At 39.7% G+C, this 9,382-nt stretch overlaps 1 pseudogene; it reads left to right on the forward strand.

Annotated features, from left to right (window-relative positions):
• The first annotated feature begins 327 nt into the window (after window positions 1–327).
• On the forward strand, window positions 328–3,928 carry LOC147960763 (protein FAR1-RELATED SEQUENCE 5-like; annotated as a pseudogene).
• Window positions 3,929–9,382: the final 5,454 nt, after the last annotated feature.

The following is a 9,382-nucleotide window of genomic DNA, read 5'->3' on the forward strand; positions in this document are numbered from 1 at the left end:
CACGAATCCGATATGAAAAATTAAATCAATTATTTAAGCAGAGTAGTGCATAATTTCGGTAACGTATGCTATCCATCCGTAACATTGACTATCTGTTTCCGCTGGCAGCATAATGACATGGATGATAAAGGCAACAATGGCAAAAACTTGGGTGATACAGGCAAGGACGACAAGGACATGGGTCATAGAGGAAACAAAGGCAAAGGCATGGACCCCAAAGGAATGGATGGTATGTGCATGGATGATAAGGATAATGAGGATGCAGGCAAGGATGGCATAGACATGGATGATGTACACATACAAGGTAAAGGAATTGATAATAAAGGCATGGCTGGTTCAGACCTGAATGAGTGTATGGAATACTTAGAGATTGTGAAGAAGACGTTCAGGATTGAGGAAGAAGCCTACATGTTCTACGTAGGCTATGCGAGAAAAAAAGGATTTGGTGTTAGAAAGGATGATCTGAAGTACAGGGGTCCGGGTCCGAAACAAAATGCATACAGAAGGACATACAAGTTCTGCAAACAAGGATGGCGGACCCTTAAGCACTTTAACAGAACTGGAAGAAAAAGAACACCGAGGGGTCTTTCTCGGTGTGGGTGTCCCGCTCTTTTTCAGGTTGAGCTACAAGATAGCAGTGGCCTCTGGTTCGTCAAGAATTTTGTGGACAAGCATAACCATCTGTTTGTCCCTGCTGACCTGACTCCGTACTTGTCGGCTCATCGTAGAATGACTGACGCACAAAAGGCCGATGTCATCGAGTATGCTATCGGTGGACTTCGAACACATCAGATTATGAATGTAATGAAGAAGAATGCCGGAGGTCCCGACAAGCTTGGATTTATAGATCGAGATCTATACAACCATGTTTCAGTCCAGAAGAAGCGCAAGATAGAAGGCAGTGACGCTAGATATTTGCTCACCTATATGATTGCACAGAAAAAAGCAGACCTGAAATTCTTTTTCAAATACACAAAAGACAGCGAAGGCCATTTGAGGAACATATTCTGGGCTGACTCACAATCCCGCATCGACTATGTTGCCTTTGGTGGTGTCGTGGTGTTCGACAGTACACATCGATCTGACAAGTACAGGCTTCCGTTTGTTCCATTTGTTGGTCTGAACCATCACCACAGCACAGTTTTGTTTGGGGTCGGTCTAGTGTCAGACGAGACAGTTGCATCATACCAGTGGCTTCTTCATGTATTTTTGGAGGCAATGTCCCAGACGGCACCAATTTCAGCAATCACCGATGGGGATGGTGCAATGGCTAAAGCAATAGCTACTGTCTGGACCGGAACAGATTATCGTTTGTGCACGTGGCATATCGAGGAGAATATGGTGATGCACCTCCGCAAGTAAAAGCTGGAGCAATTTAGGGAATTCATTTACCGTCGTTGGGATGTTGATGAGTTTGAGAAAAGATGGGAGGCTTATAAGGTTCGGTTCAAAATAAAACCAACGAGCAAGAGGTCGTCATGGGTTAACAGGATGTACGAGCCGCGACACAAATGGGCTACTGTGTACACAAAGGGTAGATATTTCCTAGGCATGATGAGTAATCAGAGGAGTGAGTCTCTCAACTCAAGGCTTCATGTGCACCTGAACAGGAAGATGCAGCTTGTTGATTTGTTGCAGCATGTTGAGCACTGTGTATCCATAATGCGTAAGACTGAAGCAGCATTAGACGCAGTAGCAACACATATGATACCCTTCACTAAGCTGAATGCACACCCTCTGGAGATTGCTGCCTCTTATATTTATACAACTGTGATGTTTCCAAAGGTAAAACGTCAGATTGTCGAAGGGACAAATTGGCAGGTCACGGAGCGGGTAGCATGTGATGGTTTGGTCGTGTTTGGAGTTTTGCGCAAAGCCCCATATGATAAAGTCCCATATGGCAGGGATGCTAGAGAATTGCAAGGTAAGGAAGGTAAGTATGCTGAGGACTTGAATGCAAAAAAATTGGATGCTGAGGATCCCAATGACTTGGAAGGTAAGGATGCTGAGGACTTGCATGCAAAAAATTGGATGCTGAGGATCCCAATGACTTGGAAGGTAAGGATGCTGAGGACTTGCATGCAAAAAACTTGGATGCTGAGGATCCCAAAGACTTGGAAGGTAAGGATGCTGAGGACTTGCATGCAAAAAACTTGGATGCTGAGGATCCCAATGACTTGGAAGGCAAGGATGGTGTGGACTTGCATGCCAAAAACCTGGATGCTAAGGATCCCAATCACTTGGAAGGTAAGGACAGTGAGGAGTTGGAGCAAAAAAGTTGGATGCACAAGGCGTGGATGCTAAGCCTGTGGATTTTATATATCACGTGACTTGTCTGTTTACAGGAGCAAGACTGGATGATGCAGCTTGTAAATGTAAAAAGTTGGAAAGTCAGGATTACCCATGCGCACATATATTCTGCGTTCTGGATCATCTTGGTGTACGCACATTTCCAAAAAAATTTGTCAAGAAAAGATGGACAATGCAGGCCAAGCCAGCGTTCCCTTCTTCGAGGACTGCGAATACTCATGTATGGTCTGATCACATGAATAAGTATCATCAACTACGCAACATGGCTAGTGACGCTTTATTCACAGCCGCAGCTAGCGATTCACAGTCAGAACAGGTGATGGAGTTTCTTTGGAGTATATTGGTTGATGGAGAAAAAACTGATTTGGATGAAGGCCATAAATCGTTTGTTCCTTTGCCGGCATACTTCTCTGCTGCTCGTGAATGCTGCACTGATGACGTGGAAAATCCAATCAAAATAGTTCCAAAAGGGAGACCAACTACCGAAGAATCGAACAAGAGGATTAAATCCAGGCGCGAGCGGATGAGAGGGAAAAAAGCAACGAAGTTAGTGCACATGTTTATCTCAATGTTCATTTCCATACATGCTAACAATGTTACTATGTTCTCTCTTTTTCTTCAATTTACTCAGAAACAAATCGGGGAAATCAAAGGTCACAAGGAGGAAGAAGCGAAAAGACAAAGACTCAGAGACATAAGAAGACACAGATTCAGATATAGAAGAAGAGGAATATTCAAAAAAAGCAACAAAATTAGTGCACATATTTATCTCATTGTTCATTTCCATACATGCTTATAGTGTTAATATGTTCTCCTGGAGAGTGTTCACATGTTTTTCTTCAATTTACGCAGGAAAAAATCGGGGAAATCAAATAGCACAAGGAGGAAGAAGCAAAAAGAAGAGATAGAGTCAGATACAGAAGAAGAGACAGAGGCAGATACAGAAGAAGATACAGAGGCAGATACAGAAGAAGAGGAAGATTCAGGTACAGAAGAAGAGGAAGATTCAGGTACATAAGAAGAGGAAGATTCAGATGCAGAAGAAGAGGGAGATTCAGATGCATAAGAAGAGGGAGATTCAGATGAGGAAGAAGAGGAAGATTCGGATGCAGAAGATGGTGGGCTGAGGAGGGCTAGAAAGAGACCATTGGAGGTTGCAGAAGAGGATTACGCAAAACCAAACAAGTGGGCATTAGCACAATTGTGCGTACTTAAACATGTTTTTGAATGCTGGCTGGGAGGACGAAAAAGAACGATGACAAGGGTGCGCGAGGAAAACTAGTGAAGTTAGTGTCTATACTTACATGTCCGCTCTAGAAGTCGGGTATTTGCTAGTACTGTGTTGACGTTTCTTAACTTTTCTAGGAAAGACTCTAGTAAGGGTGGTAAAGAACAAGCCAAATGGGTGATGAAGACAAAAAGGCCTGATAGGAATGTACCACAGGCTGAGCGAATAAGAGCTGTCAAGTTAACTTCTGTAGCTATGAAGAGAAAATCAGTGAAGTTAGTGTTTTTTCTGTTATAGTGTACTGTACATGCTCAAATCTTCTTTGCTATCCTATTAACAAACGTTGTTTCATGCAGGAAAGCTAAAGTGAAGTCGAGACAGGATGTTTAGATGCACAGGGTCAAGCAGAGAAAACAAAAGGATTTCAGGGGTCGAAAAATTGAGAACAAACTAAAGTAGACAGTTTTCCATGCCGTGATCCACCTCGTTTCTCATGTATTAGACCTATTTGATGGACTGCCACTATTTTTCTGAATTCCTCTTTTGATTGGTACACCCTCATTTTATTATGGACGGGTCGACATGGTAGGCTAGTTATGATTTATCAACATCGATGAAACAATGCATTTTAGTGCAGTTGGTTTTCTATATATTTTTTCATTTTTTACATAATATATTGCTGAAATTTGTTCAAAGTGTAGTCAAATTTCATACTTGAAATATAAAATAGAAACCGAAAATTTATATATATAAGAAAACAGAACGTTAATAGAAACCTCGTTTTCAAATAACATTGAAAATCGTTTATTTTGAAATAGAAAATAAGCATACTGATATTTTAAAAATAGCATGCTCATTTAAAAAAACATGTTCAATTGAAAATAAAATATAATGAATATACTGATTTAAAAATATCATGCTGATTTTAAAATTATGCTACTTTTAAAATAACATGCTAATTTCAAAAATAGCATGCTAATTTTAAAAATAGCATGCTAATTTTAAAAATAGCATGGTACTTTTAAAAATATAATGCTCTTTTCAATATGCTACTTTTAAAATAGCATGCTGTTTTTGAAATCAGCATGATATTTTTTAAAAATAGCATGCTTATTTTAAAAATATAATGCTTCCAATATGCTACTTTTAAAATAGCTTGCTGATTTCAAAAATAACATGCTGATTTTAAAAAAATAGCACGCTGATTTCAAAAATAGCATGTTGATTTCAAAAAATCATGTTCTTTTGAATATGTTGTTTTTAAAAATAGCATGCTGATTTCAAAATAACAACCTCATTCTAAAAATACAACGCTATTTTTAAAATATAACGCTGTTTTTAAACTGATTTCAAAAAATACATGCTTTTTAAAATATGCTGTTTTGAAAGGAGTGTGCTGATTTTGAAATCAGCATGCTATTTTTAAAAACAACATATTCAAAAGAACTCGTACTAGCCAACACACAAACCTTGTTCAAAAATGAAAGTAGTGTCTAATCCATTTGAAACCCATTTAGATTTGATTCTAAAAATACTAGCATCACTGTGGCAAAAAAAGGAAATATAATTGCAGTCCATAAAGGTAATTATATCAAGGAGGGTACCAGGGTGCGTTATATATATAGACTTGCATAGCAAGTACATTACGCCACATAAGGTTCATACTACCACCAAGTTACTGCCAAGTTCCACTTACTGGACGATCTTCATATCCAGTCGGACCCAAAAGTTATACCACCAAAGTACCAGTTACTACCAAGTACCAATTACTACTAAGTTGCACTTACTGGACCCTAAAGCTGATACTACCAACTTGCAGTTACTGGCTAGTACATACAGATTATAAAACTAGCGTCAAACTACTGCGGCGGGTCAACCAATCCTCATGCCACTAACCATGTTCACCCTAAGCCCACCTCCACTCCTTTCCATGAACCTGAAGATAGCCATTTGATCTTATTTCATTCTGGCGCCCTCAACGACTTCTCTCCAGTTCTTCGTCATGATCGCTCGCCCATCCTTCTTGCCCATCTTGAACAAGACCTTTTTATTACCTTCAAAATGTTCGCTGGTGACACGCACAACCATGGGCTTTCGCAGATAATCTTTGAGGTAGGCCTGACTGTACTCCTTTGAGAAGCACTGATTGCACAGGGAAATAAATAATGTTACATAAAAATGAAGTATAATTTGCACAAAGAAAGTAAGAATGATTTGCACAACCACGCCCGTCCTCCTCTCTGTCTCTACATGATGGCATTTTCACTAGTGAAGTATGATTTGCAAAAAGAAAAGTTCAAGTGTTTACCATCTTGCTCTTCCCTCTGATGACTGCCGAGCAAGTGACGGTGCTGACATAGTATGGTATGGGAGGTTGGCACTGCTTTACTATGGATTTGAGATAGTCCCACCGATCCTCGTTTAGCAATACATGGTTGCCGTAGAAGATGCGATCCTCGAAAGTTCCTTTTCTCACATGGTATCCCGGACCTGTATAAAAAAAATTAAGATGACAGAGTAGTAAATAATTTCATATGTAAGATCTAGAACATCAGCACTGGGTTAATGATCAATGCCTACTCCAATGATCAAGAAATGAAGGACATAGATAACCCAATCACATCCACCCAGCAATATCTTGTAGAAACATGGGCAAATTGAATATTTGATTTATTTAAACTAACAACTAAACACTGCTCTATGTAAGCTCTAGTTCAGTCAATGTTGATTTGGAAGGTCATTTAGAACCCAAACAGAGTAATGTGTGGTAATCAAGTGTCACTCAAACATCAACTTTCGATATTTCACGGTTCATTTAATATCTGACCAGCCAAATAGAACTTTACCCCGTAGTGCCAAGATAGGATCGTGGTCCACATCTCCATCTCCATCAGAACTATCATCAGTGTCATAGTCGCTAGAGGTGTCGCCATCACCGCTATAGCCGTCACTCCCACGTGAAGTGCCATCTGAAGCATCATCTGAGGTGGTCCGGTGATCACTCTCTTCACTGCTGATGAGGATGGTTTCCCTTGCCATTCAAACCTGTTGCATGCATTGCAATGAACAAATGTTAGTTGTTGATATATGAAATCAGTCTTCCATTATGACTTGTTAGCACCATATACAATGTGAATAATCTTTTCGCATACTTCTTGCTAAGTACGTAGTTCATGTATAAACATCTACACGAAAAAGCTAGTCGACAACTATTCGCACGACTAGTCAAGACTAGTGGTTAGACTCATAATCATTGGGCAGACATAACCAATTATGATATTTCAAGGTTACAATTTTGTGAGCTGGACAAGAAAACTTGGTAACCAACCAATTAGTAGCCATGTAAAAATGAACCATGATTGACTGCTCTCATCGAGCAATACGTGAAACTATAACTGATCTGCCTTTGATCACTGCAAATTTCCTGATGGGCTGTTGTGTGGTACCATCAGGTAATAAATATAAAGTCTTTAAATTGTCCCAACAAAACAAATAATGCATTTGCTGCTTTACATAACATTTTTAGAGGTAGCTGTGGAGGTTAATTTTCCAATTTCCAGTGAGAATAAGGACATGATAGAATCCCTCAAGCAAGATGACAGCATAGTGAAGGCTATGAGAACGAGCAAGGTATGTTGACCAATTGTCACTCTTTTGTATACTTGCTATTTATTTACTCATTACTACCCATACCAACAAGTAAAACCATGATTATGAAGTATAATGTCAGAAAATCCAACATTGAGGAATTTGTTGCAATGTGTACTACTAGCTCACAGGAAATTTTCATTGACCCCAACAAGCCCATACCATATCTTGGAGATAGGCTGACATAATTCAAGTAAGCAGTAACAACAATCAGCAAAAATATGCACCAACCAAAAATATTACATGTGTGCACATATCATCAAAAACATGCACCAATCAAGAGCAGTCTATACTTGACAAATCCTTCAAAATATGCACTAATCATCATACTACCATCGAGTAATACATGAAACTATAACTGATCCTCATTCCATCATTACAAATTTCCTCATGGACTGCTTCTGTGCTTGCCTTTTTAGTTTTTAATAACTAAGCATCAGCAAATACATATACACAGTCTTCAAACTATCCCAACAAACCAAAACATGTGTATGCTCCTGTGAATATACTTTTTCTATATCTAGCAGCGGGGGGCCATTTTCCAGGGGAAAAAGTACTTGATAGCATCTGTCAAGCAAGATGATAGCATAGCGAAGGCTATGTCGACGAGCAAGGTATGCTGGCCAACACCCACCTTTTTCTCTTACTTGCATGAAAGTGTTTACCCATTACTACCCATACGAACAAGTAAAACCATGATTACGCAGTACATTGTTAGATTATCTTGCTGTAAAATTAGTTGTTGCAATATGACCTACTAGTTGACAGTAAATCTGCGAATAACCGAAACATGCACACAAGCAAGTGTCAGATTTTAACTTGGGCGGTGCTGCTAGATCGCAAAATTAAGGTCAGATCGACATTAGAAGGGCAGGGAAGAACAATCTTACCTGCGAAGTGGTACCAGATGGGGCTGGAGTAGACTTGTTCGAAGCTGGCACCACTGGAGCTTCGGGCGGCGTGACAAGGATTGGGGAGAAGAGGTGCCGTTGTCGGACCTTGCTGTCGACGAAGCAGTGGAGAATCGTGGTTGGAGCAGGGGCGAGTGGGTGGCCTCGCGGATCCGGCCGATTTGACGACGACGGGGGCGGCCAAGGTGACGGCTTGGCAAACCCTAGCCGTCGTCCTCCGCGTTGCCTCTCTGTCTCTGCAAAGAACGAAGTGTGGTGGGATTGGGAATGGGGGTGGGGTTGGGGTTGGGGCCATCGCTTGCTTTTCTCTCTGCCTCCCATTTGTGCAGGCCCACAAAAGGAACAAAGTGTTGGGCCTGATCAATGCAGATTTGGCAGCTTTACCAATTCTGGCCAAACACAAAAGATCAGCATGACCACAGGTGTTCTTTTAAAGAAACCCTAAAAATACACTGCTGTTCATATTGCATGTGGATGAGTCTTTCAGTACCAATTGATCTTGAATAATTTTAAGCACTCCACAGTATATATATATATATATGAAAATAATGGTTAACCAATAAAATGGTAAACTATTAGATGCAAGGTTGCAAATATTTGAAAAAATGAATAATTGAATTGTATGTATTTTTATGATTAAATTTAATAAATGTAACATTTTTGCAAAAAATATGATAAATTAAAATATTCATTGGTATTTTAAAAAAACCCACGAATGACTACTTATGCCAACCAGAACTTCTTCATGGTTTCGTTTATTCATCTATTCTTTGGCATGCTGGTTCTCATAACGCCTTCTTCAGACCTTCTCTTTGTCCGACAAATTCCTGAGATATTGGGAGCCTTGTGTTTCGCCCTCACACCATGCTTCATTTGGTATCCTTTGGCAACTCCTTCGGCGTGCTCAAGAATACTAACGAAAGCCGGGTCCAGATATTTGCCACAGAACGCGCAACGATATGCCATACGCTTAAGCACATTGCACTGTCCATCCTGCAATTCTTCAAGGGTTTTCTGAGTGTGTGCATCCATCTCTCCTTCGGAAATGTCCGCATAATCATGAGAATAAGGCTGCAAGTTTAAACTATGTATGATATAAGCTGCACCATTGTTTACAGTACCTAATATTCCCTAAGTTTCATACTGTAGTGCCTATAAATTATTTTTAAAGTAAATATTTATTAACTTTGAAAATTTAAGGAGAAAAAAGCAATATCAAATCCATATGAAAGCATAAATCATATGATGTACTTTTAAAAAAATTGTCAATAAACATGCACAACCT

This window comes from Triticum urartu, chromosome 7A (genome assembly GCF_056163025.1).
Source record: "Triticum urartu cultivar PI428250 chromosome 7A, HENAU_Tu73, whole genome shotgun sequence".
Taxonomy (NCBI): Eukaryota; Viridiplantae; Streptophyta; class Magnoliopsida; order Poales; family Poaceae; genus Triticum; species Triticum urartu.